General features: G+C 40.6%; 1 protein-coding gene across 2 annotated transcripts in view; it reads right to left on the bottom strand.

The window, feature by feature from the left end:
- Positions 1 to 11,123, bottom strand: part of DIRAS2 (DIRAS family GTPase 2) — a 31,248-nt gene extending 20,125 nt beyond the window's left edge. For both annotated transcript variants that reach the window (XM_005582222.4, XM_045372992.3), the window contains exon 1: positions 11,051 to 11,123. The gene's annotated coding sequence lies outside the window, so the exon portion shown is untranslated. The remainder of the gene's footprint in view (positions 1 to 11,050) is intronic.
- Between the last annotated feature and the right edge of the window lie 352 nt (positions 11,124 to 11,475).

Below are 11,475 nucleotides of genomic sequence, written 5' to 3' on the forward strand. Positions count from 1 at the left end.
TTTAGGAAATAATGACATGAGAAAGAAAGTCTACATGTTCAGTACGGGCACAACCATCTTCTTTTTCCCAATTTTTTTTTTCAGTTGGTTGAACCTGCAGATGTGGATGCCACAGATACAGAGGGGCGCCACCCTATTAGAAGGTACAGAGAGAGAGAGCTTTGCAAAACAGTTGGGTAAAAGTACAAATGTTCTCAATACACCTCAGCTCATTTATTATTTGCTAGAATGATTCTCTTTCAACAATAAGATACTTTGGCACATACATTCTTCTTTCAGTGTTTATTTATGCATTTATTTCTGTTCTTTTTTTCTCTCTCTCTCCTACTTCCTACTTGAATATCAATATCTTTGTCTCAGTCAATAGCAACAGGAAGGCAGGGACTTTTGGTTCATTCTCCAGCACATCCATGCTTCTAGCCCAATGTCAGGTACATCAGAAACACTCAGTACATATTGATTATTTGCTGTGGAAATACATTTTGTGTGTGTGTGTGTGGTCCAACAAAGGAAAGCTGTAGCAGCGAAGAGAATTGAACTATAAAAAAGTAAATAAAGTTTTTTGAAAATCTCTACTTAAAACCACTCAAAGGTTGGCAATGCCATTTGAAATAAAAACTTACACAAAGATATGTGATAACATGATAGAAACAGAACGAGAGGTGAGTTTACCACATCATTCATCACTACACTATTGCAGAAAAGATCTTGAAGCCAAAAGTAGGCGGGAGCTACTAGATAGCAAGCACTTGGATATGTTATTTTTCATTTATAAAAATCAGACTTTTAAAATACAATAGAATCTTTCTAATACTTTACATGGAGATGTGCAGCAACCATGAAAATATTTTCTATCACACAATGGCTTGCTAGTTACTCTGTAGCTAATAATAATAATAATAATGAGTTGCAGAACTAATATCAAGGTGTGTATTTTTCTTTTATACAAAAAGCACTGTTCTAAATTTATTGATGTTTTCTACTTGATAGGTCTTCAGTAGCAAGCCATAGAGCAGGTGTTTTCCAAAAATATGCATACTTTCTTCATCCCTGTAATTTAAAGGTGAGAGACACAGTACCCGCTTTGGAAACCTAATCATCCTATAGAGACAGCATTTTGAAAAGAGACATATAAAAATGATTCCACCCTTACATGATATTGCTCAAAGCAATGTAAATGTGTCCTTAAAATTAACTCTCCAATCGGCACAATTAAGAACCTGAAAATCAAATTTAAAAATTAATTTTAAAGGTTGTCCAAATGCAGGATTTCCTTGAGTGTGGAACCATTTGACAAAAATACATGAATACAAAATATTTTTATTAGATATAAAAAATATGTAGTGAGCATCAAAGATGATGAGAGACCAGGGAAGGGTTCCCTAAAAAGTTGATATGTTAGCAAAAGTTGGAGAGAGGTAACGGCATGAACTCTGTAGAAACCTGTGTGTGGGTGGAGGGTTTCTTCTGGCAGAGAGAACAGTAGGTGCAAACACAGATGTTTGTCCAACGTGCTCAAGACATGTGGATAAATTCTTGAACGGAGAGAGAAAAGCACATGAGGTCAGCAAAGTAAAGAGGCCAGGACAGGCAGGTCATGTAGAGATTTGTAAGCACAGGGAAAAGGTCAGCTTTTATTCTAAGACAAACAGGAGACAGCTGGAGGGTTTTGAGCAGAGAAGTGATAGGGTGGGACCTCCATTGTAAAAGTACCCCTTTGAGGGCCTGCGGGCCAAGGGTCGGGAGTGGAGGCAGGATTCCAGTCAGAAGTCTCCAGCAACAATCCCGATACACGCCGACGGTGGCTTGTACCAGGGTAGAGGCAGCAGGAGAGGTAGGCAGCACCATCACTGCAACTAGCTCGCCCGTGAGACAGCCCACACCCTATCTTTGCTACTCTTCCTTTGCCGCTACTCTACTCATTCAGTCAGTGGGGGCATCTGATATGCATACCATTCGTATACCAGCACCCCCAACTGCACACCCACTGCCAGGACCTCTCCCTAAAACTGCTGGCTCATATACCGCTCTCCTGCCTCAACATCTCCACCTGGGTGCCATGCACACACCCCAGAAAGAACATGTACAAGTCTAAACACCCTGTAACACCCCAAAACTGCTCCCCTATCGTTTTCTTTGTCTCAGTCAGTAGCAACATTAACCCTCCAGTCACCCACTGGGTGCAAAGCAATGCAAGTCACTGGTGAACCCAGCAAGAGGCGCTTCAATGGCACCGCAGGGTCGAATAAGATTGCAGTGGATTGAGAAGTGAACATAAAATGTAGAAATTGAGATAAGCAGCTCAGAAACACTTGCTGAGACTTTGGTTGTGAATCAGAGGAAAGACTGTGAATTGGTTTGGCTACATGGTACACAGTTTTTGATTTGTTACATTTTTAAAAATTAATTTTCAAGTACAGATATATAGACATGTATACATTTTAAAGAGAAGGTAATAGCTGAATTCACCAGCAAGATTAAATTTAAGTTCCTGCTGAGGGTCAAAAGGAAGTGCTATGGTCAGAGTGGGGAGGCTCCCTCTGGTCCCCTAGAAATGCAAGATTTTCCAGTCCTGAAAAGGTCCTCCTGTGCCTGTGGAGCATAAGAAGAGTGATGGAGAAAGAGTGAAGTGACCTTGGATGATATCTGAACATGAGGTCAGGAGGAAGACAATGGACCAGGAGCCAACACCTTTGGTGATGAAGAACAATTTCCAGGAGGTCAGAAGAGAGCAAGGGCATATAGTAAGGATCTAGGAGCCATTATCAATGAAAATTTATTTGTGTCTGCTCCACGGTGACCAGGCAGGTTAGCGATACTGCTAAAAGGGGGAATAGCTACCAATGTGTCTAGAATCCAATGATCAATAACCTCATACAGTCCCTATACCTGAGGAGCCCTTGACAGGCTTCCAGTCAAGGCCAGGATGCCCAGGATCTTTACACAGATGAACAGCTCAAGGCTAGAAAAACAAGAATATCAACCAAGGCATGTTCTTTCATATTCAAAACCATACGAATTTAGTTAGAGTCAGGAACTCCTATGGGGAGATGAGTCCAGTCAACAGAGGAAAGGAACATTGGCAAAAGGAGGATTTAACCAGATGAAAAATAGAGTCCCAGTTGGTCCAATGAAAACAGAAAGATATATAGGAAAAAAGCAAATGTTTTAATATTCATTTGAGAGTGTGAGCTCTGGTAAATGAGAAAGGGCTGAAGCTGAAGCCAGAATTCCATCCAGAAATAAAGTACAAACTCTAAGACAATGGGCTTCATGCCAAGTTGTAAAAGAGAGGAATAAACCTGAGACACTGAGAAAGAGGAACCACTCAAATATTCATCAGATAGCAGCCACCCAAACAGCCTGAGTCCTTATTACCTAGCTAGAATCCAGAGGTTCTAGGCAAGCTTCATCTTCAAAACATCTTTTGACTTACTTAGCTCTTAGTAGCCCCATTTTACAGATGAGAGAACTGAGGCTCTGGATGGTTAAAGTCACAGCTAGTGACAGAATCCACATTTGAACTCAAGTTTAAGTAAGTCCAAACACACATGGAAGAAGAGCAGTCAATCACAAGAGCCTAGAGGGCCAGAAACATGGTCTAGAAACAAGGAAGCTATGGACGAACATTTCACGCCATGCAGGTATCTGGGGACAGAATCTTCACTAACGTTTTAGTGCACCTAGACATAGTAATCATAGCTAATCTGGGAAGGTACTCAAACTAATCCAAATTAGTAACAACCGAACGAGGAGCGCTGGATTCTACAGAAGGGAGCCTTTCAGACTAACCTATAATATTGCCAAGCAACTTTGAAAGTTATATAATATTCATTTTAAAAATGCAACGATGATGTTAGGCAGCTTATAATGGATAACTGTGTATGTTCTCTGACACATCAAAAATGTTATACATGCTTCATATAAGGTCCACACCAAAAGCTGAACTCTGAACAACTACACCAAGAGGTCAAGAAAACACATGTTTAGAGGAAAACATGGGTTATACTTACATCATGGGATATTCAATTCATGATTTGAATGTAGCCTTAACACTAGGGGCAAAAGTGTCCTCATAAGCCTGACCAGAGAAGGCCCAGGCCATGGGAGACTAGAGTCAGAACAGGGAGTCTCATGTGTTGATCTTTGCCAGTCTTAAGAGAAGGTAATGGAAGATAAGATGATAATTAGTATTTACATATCTTTCAATGCTAGGGTAAAAGATTCACAGTTTCTAGTTAGTATAAGTTTCCTATTGAGTACAAGTCCTACAACCAAGAGGTCTGGGTTCCATCTGCAGTTTTAGGGTTGCAGGGCAAGACTCTTCTGCCCCAAACATAGCTTCTGTTTCCATAATGGAAGTGGAACAACATCAGTGGAATCTGGAATTATCCTAAAGGATAGAGAATACAACTGAACATTCTTTTTTTTTTTGAGACAGAGTCTCGCTCTGTTGCTCAGGCTGGAGTGCAGTGGCACAATCTAGGCTCATTGCAAGCTCTGCCTCCAGGGTTCACGCCATTCTCCTGCCTCAACCTTCCGAGTAGCTGAGACTACAGGCGCCCACCACCATGCCCGGCTAATTTTTTGTATGTTTTAGTAGAGACGGGGTTTCACCGTGTTAGCAAGGATGGTCTCAATCTCCTGACCTCGTGATCTGCCCACTTCAGCCTCCCAAAGTGCTGGGATTACAGGTGTGAGCCACTGCGCCCGGCCCTGAATATTCTTACAGAACACCTCTATAAGAATAAACATGTCACCAAAAAGTTACCAGTGCAAAAATCAACAATATTTTGTTTGAAATGCAACAAAACAGACAAAGTTGAATATTTCTACAATGTTTTGACTTAACTGGCTCATTGTTTCACATTAACTGCCAATGGCAACTTACTCAACATGATTTTTTTCTCAATCGCCAGAAATGGTCTCTTGTCAAAAGCATACATTGAATGTGAAGAGGGGTTGGTAGTGGAACATTTAGCATGTGACTAAACGGTTTGAGTGGTCGTTGGTAACGGAGCAGCAGTGTGATCTGGTGTTAACAAAATGGTACATAGTCAAAGAGAGACAGACATCAACTGATAGCTATTTAGTCAGAGAGATAGACAAACACATGGAAGTATGGTATCCACAGTGTGTCATGTACAGTTGTTCCTCAACTTACCATGTGGCTACGTCCTGATAAACCCCTCATAAATTGACAATATCATGTCAAAAATGCATTTAGTACAACTAACCTACTGTACACCATAGCTTAGCCTTGCCTACCTTAAATGTGCACAGAACACCTTCATTAGCCTACAGCTGGGCAAAATCTTCTGGCAACACAGTCAATTATAGAGTATCAGTTGTTTCCCTTGGTGATCATGGGGATAACTAAGAGCTATGGCTCACTGCCACTGCCCAGCATCGTGAGAGAGTATCATACAATATATCACTGCATATCACCAGCCCAGGAAAATATCAAAAATTGAAGTACAGTTTCTACTGAATGTATATAGTATTTCCACCATTGTAAAGTCAAAACATCATACACTGAAGCATTGCAAGTTGGGAGCCATCTACAGATTTGTTCATATTAGTATATATAGAGTCAGATGGTAAGACTCTGCTGAGGAATAAGCTATCATTTATTAACCACTTTCTTGCTATTTTCAGTCTTTTGCTCAATGAATAGCCTTATACATAAATATTTCATGTTTCTGAGCCTATCTGTAGAGAAAACTCCTATAAATGGAACTGCAGAATTAAAGGGTAGGTACCTTCAAATTTGGTAGAGATTGCCTGTTGCTGTTGAAAATTACTACCCAGTTCTCCATCTCCTGTCCCATGGTGCTGTATGAGTGCTATTTCCCCAGACCTTGCATAATATGGTGTATTATCAAACTCTTTGATCCCTTCCATTGAAACAAGATGTCTGTTTCTCATTACTGAATTAATTGCATTTACTTAATTTGGCTGACATTGAGCATCTTTTCTGTTCCAAGTAATTGGTATTTGTATCTTTGAAACCGGTGCGTTCTTGTTCTTTGCTCAGTTTTCAGTCGTTTGCCAGGATGGTGTTATCTTAGATTAAGGCCATGGCTCTCCAGCTGTGCTGGAAAGAGCAGCACTATCCCCTTCACCAGGACCTTCTTAGAAACGCCTGGTCCCCTTTGAGTCAGATCAACTGAATCAGAGACACGTGGGTTTGAAGTCAGCAATCTCAGGCTTAGCAAGGCCATCAGGTGATTCTGATGTTTACAAAATTTGAGAAGCACTGTATTTTAAAAAATTAGGCCTCATCTAAAATATGTTGCAAATATCTTTCCTTTGATGTTGTTTATTTTTAACTGTCTTCTGGACAGAAATTTAAAATTTCTGTGTATTCCAATTTAACAAACTTGTCCTTTTTAGTATTTCAGTTTGAGTTTATCCTTAAAAAGTCCCTCCCCTACTAAGAATTCTCCCATATTTACCTTTTCGTTTTTTATGTTTAAATATTTATTACAATAACTTGATTTGTTGCTGCATCTTGAAACTCTTGTGTATGTGGAGGAATTTAAACTAGCATTTAAAGAATGGAAGAACAAAAAAGAGGTGCACAAAGCATTATATGTAAATCTGGCAAAATTTTTTAAAAAATAGATAAGCACATGATTTTCATGATATTCAGAGAAATTCAGGTTCTTTTCAAAATCTGGGTTACCCAGCCATTTCTATTATCCAGTAGTTCTATCTTTTCTTGGCTTACAAACATTTACACAGACCTTACTAAAAACCTAATGTCAGTTTTACATTTTGTGGTCTGCTCCCATTCATTCTGTAAGTAAGAACCCAGTGAAAGCCAAAGAAGTCCCAAGAGAGAAGCACAAAGGTAAAGAGAAGGAAGCAAAAGGCTTAGTCAATCCTTTTTTAAGTGTCAGATGACTGTTTTATAGGCAAGGAGGCAGTGAAATGCTCCATTGATCGTGTGTGTGTGTGTATGCGTGTAATTGGGGTGGTAGGTAGCTGGGTAATAAGGCTAGGGAGATGAGTCTAAGTTTGCACAAAAATGGCATTAAGCTGGATTTTTTTAAAGCAAATAGAGAGCTGAGTGGACTCCACCTGGATTTGCCCTCAATGCAGAAACCTGGATTCTGATCACTTTTCCTTTTTGTTCAGCATCTTCTAGAGAGAAACTCCCAAACTCAAAAGGCACAAAGGCGCTCCAATAAAACAATCAGAAAGTAAGGTTGACAGAGGAAGGAAAGCTTCCTCCTCCAAAGGCTCCTTTGTCTGAGCTCCGATGAGTATCTAAAGATGGTAAAGGAGGGAAGGGCGTCTGTGTGTTTATTATGCGAAGGCCTAATGGAAAGTTCTTGCGTTCTTATTTTCTCAGAAAAATAATCACTTTGCAGACGTTAATTAGCTTTAGAAAAATATTGCCCCAAATCCTTTCATACAAAACACTGCCCTCTTTAAATCTCCTGTCATAATTTCTGAGACAGAGAACCATGTGATGGAAATGGTACCCACCCCACGAGCACTCACTGATCATGGAGGTATTCAGGGACTAGATAAAGAAATTGACATGTTTTCATTAAGGTCATTAATTTCTGTGTTTCAAGAATCCGGTATTCATGGGTCAATTACAAAGCATTAGATTTCACCCGAAACTTCATATAATGGTGTCAGATAGACACAAACACATACCAGTAAAGAATAATAATACTAAAAGATCTGCGAAATATATTTTATTGCATAGTAAAGAATAGCCCACTAGTTGTTCATTCGTTTTATAATGGGTTTGCTACTGCTTGTTCAGTAAAAGAAATTATATGAAAATTGAATGATCCATAATGGGACTTGCGGACTAAGTTGCTGACCTCTGTAATCAAGAATAATGCTGAAGCAACCCCAGGGGGGCAGTACTTCTTAGGATAGAAGTTCGTAGTGGTGCAAAATGATGACACCCATTAAGGCATACCTGTTTCCTTTGTTTCTGCCACAATAAGCCTCTAGGCTGTTTGCAGGTTGGATCCCCCATATCTACTCACTGGTTATTTTTCATAGAATCACAGGAATTATTTGATCTAATCCTTTTGTCTTTCTGATAAAGAACTAATAGGTTCAAGACAGCATCACAGTTAATGGCAGGAAGAAGGACACATATCTCACAGCAATCTGAGATCACTTGTATGTTTATTTTTGATAGTGCTTAGTTGGTGATGGTGCCGAACATCTTAGCTTTTAAATTACCATCAACTGAGTAATGATCTACAGCTGTGCCGGACAATACAGTAGCCATCAGCTGCATGGGCTACTGAGCACTGGAAGCACGGCTAATCCAAATTGAGATGTCTTGTAAGTACTCAGCAGGTATTTAAAAAGGTAAAATATCTTATTAGTATTTTGTATGGATTATACCCAAATGATCATTTTTATATGCTGGCTTAAATATATTATTAAAATTAATTTCAGCTGTTTCTCTTTACTTTTCCATTATGACCATTAGGACATTTTAAACTGTGCACGTGACTCACACATTTCAATTCTATTGTACAGTACTGATTTCTAAGAAAACACTTCACTGCATTTAGGAGACAGCTATAAGGAATCTCTTTCCTAAATTTGCCAGTGGTTGAGAGCAAAGAAGGAGAGCATGAGGGGGCATTTGTTTTTAGTACTTCAAAGAGTCCCTCCCCATCAGTGAGGAGAGACTTGTGAGCCATGCAATATAATGAAAACTCAAGATTTATTTGACACCAGCTAAATAATTTTAAGTTCATGTTTAAATACGTATGCATGAAGTAGTAAATTTAACTCTTAAAAAACCATCAGCAATTTTGACAACATAACAACCATCGTATTCCCTTTCGGTTGAGCAGCTGTTTTCCTGGAAAAATCAAAACCAAAATCAATTAGTGTCCTACAAATCAGTTCTGCCCTTAAAGAGACATCTGTCCACTCTTAATACTCATACCAGGTAGATAGAATGATGAAAAATAGAGCCAATCCACCCTATGAGTGAGAATTGGAGATGGTTGTTATCTGAATTGAAAGTTACAGATCAACACCAAGCACTTTTCTTACTTAAAACAGCTGGCAGGCAACCACTCCACCCCAGACAACAGAATGGTCCTCTCACAAAGAAATTCTCTGGTAGAAAAATGTAAGGCATTTGTCATAGCGAAATGATGATTTTGCTTAAATCAATAGGTTAATTTTGAACATATCAACTCTGGTCTCCAAATTAGAAGAAGAATGAACGATACTTTTTATTATCACAGATACACTCTCTTTTTGACAAAAGCACCCTAGTTGTTTCTTAAAAGGCTTTAATTTTTCAGTAAGATATGCAGTATTTACCACTGAAATAATACATTTCCAATACAGTAAAAGTCATGTGTGGTGTATAGGATACGAACAACATACAATAAATAATCTCTTTAAAAAAAAGTCTCCTCCACTCTTCTCGTGAGGAAACTGCTTTGCTGAGAACGCTGGGTTGTTAGACACAAGCTGAAAAGTGACTTCCACAACTTGGCATTCAATCTGTATGTTTTCTGAGTCGCCTCTTAGGAACAACTCTATTGAAGCTGTAACAAAGAAAGATTCTGGAGGTTTCTACAATAACCATGAATACATACTTCCCATTTGCAGGGATCACTGAAGTGTGAGCAGCAGTTCTGTGCCTTGGAATAGACAGCAATTCCCCCTTCTTTCCCCTTCCTTTCCCTGTGCTTGCCTGGGACTATTACCAAATTAAATGCCATCTGTTAAATGGGATGAAAATGTTTCCTTGCCACTGTATCTTTTATTTCTATAAAATGAACTATGTGTCTTCCTGTCCCCGGCCCACAAAGCCTCCTGCATTTCCAGAGAGAGATAAAGTTGTGGACAATTTGCAATTTCAGGCAATAACCAAGAAGAAAAAAAAGTATGATTTCCCCTACAAATTTGTTAAATTTATTCTAATTTTATCCTCCCCTTTTCTCTCCCTCCCACTCCACCTCCTCAAATCCAAATGCCACTGGAAATGGAGCGCATTGTGACTGATTTGGAATGTAAAATGCTCCAGACTTTTAGCGTTACCTAGAAAATCTTCCTTAAAAATAATATTTTTGAAAATTTTTAGTTTGAAGCAGGAAAGTTCTGACATGCTAGACTAGCTTCTCACATCCTAAGGGATCTATTTAAAAGATAACAAGGGCAAATATGTAAAATAAGTTCCCAGGGAAGGCAAGCTGTGTCTCTGCACAGTAGGAAGAAACTGAATTCCACCGCAATGTTGTATTCCAGCATTCAATAGATGTAACAGATGATTCACAGAGCTTCTAGTTTAAAAGTCTCCCATACCCACATAGAAGGTGAATTGGAGTTTGGAAGAGGAAAAACAGCATTTTTCAAGAGAGGACGAAAGAGGCAGGTTTCCACACCGCCGGAAACCAGCACTGCTTTGCAGGCGAGCCTGGGAGCTGTCAGCAGTCATTGTCATCTGATGGGAAACCAGTCTTACAACTGAGGACTGGATGCAGCCCCTTGCCCATCTTCTGCTCTTACAACAAGGAAGCGGAAAGAAACTCACGTAGATATCATGAAACACGTTCTTTAAGAAGACAGACAAAAGATTTAGACAGGTCTCAGCCAAGCGCATGAAGTGAAGCAGTCGAGGATGAAAGCATGCCGAACCAAACGGCCGTCTCTAGCGTGCTTGGCATTTTTCTCACTTTAGATCACATCTTCTTACTCTTTTCCTAAATCCATTAAACTTCCACATTAACAGAAACACCTGCACCGTAGAATTTTCTAAAACGGTAAATCCTGTTTTGGAAGGAATCCCTAATAATATGTAAGATACAGATTTTTTTAAAAGAACATGTTTTAGACAAGGGTCGCATGATGCTCACCCTCCCTAACAAGGATACAAAAATGCAGGTTTCTTCCCCCTTTACCAACTCCAGTACACGCTGACTAGCCCTCCCAGAGAGCGGTAATCCCTTTCCAGGGGCTGCAAACAATCATGCCAAAGCCACCCGTGCCCAATGCGGACACAGCGAAGCCACGGCAGAAGGGGGAAATCGGTTACCTGGGGAAGAACACAACTCCGCTCAGAGCTTCTTCAGAGCTCCGCTCGCGCAGGACAGGGCAGCGCAGGGTGTGTGGATGCGGCTCCTCCCGGAGGCAGGCGCAGCGCGCTCCCTCCCGCCGCTGTGACGATGCTGTCAGCTGCTCGCCCGCCGTGCGCCCTGCACCGCCCGCCGGCCGTGCGCCCTGCGCCCTGCGCTCTGCGCTCTCGCGCTCCACCCGCCCGCAGCCCCTGCACCTGCGCTGGCCTGAGCCGCGCCGGCCTGGCACTGTCACCACCGCTGCACGCTCCTCCTACTCTCTTCAATCTCTGCCTTCTCAGATGTGCCAACTGCTGCAGAGGCTGCTGTTCCTGCTTAAATGGCGCCTGCTCGCCTCCAAAGAGCTTTTAGGTGCCACCTACTGCATGCTCCTGGAATAGATGGC

This window comes from Macaca fascicularis, chromosome 15 (assembly GCF_037993035.2).
Source record: "Macaca fascicularis isolate 582-1 chromosome 15, T2T-MFA8v1.1".
Classification (NCBI taxonomy): Eukaryota; Metazoa; Chordata; class Mammalia; order Primates; family Cercopithecidae; genus Macaca; species Macaca fascicularis.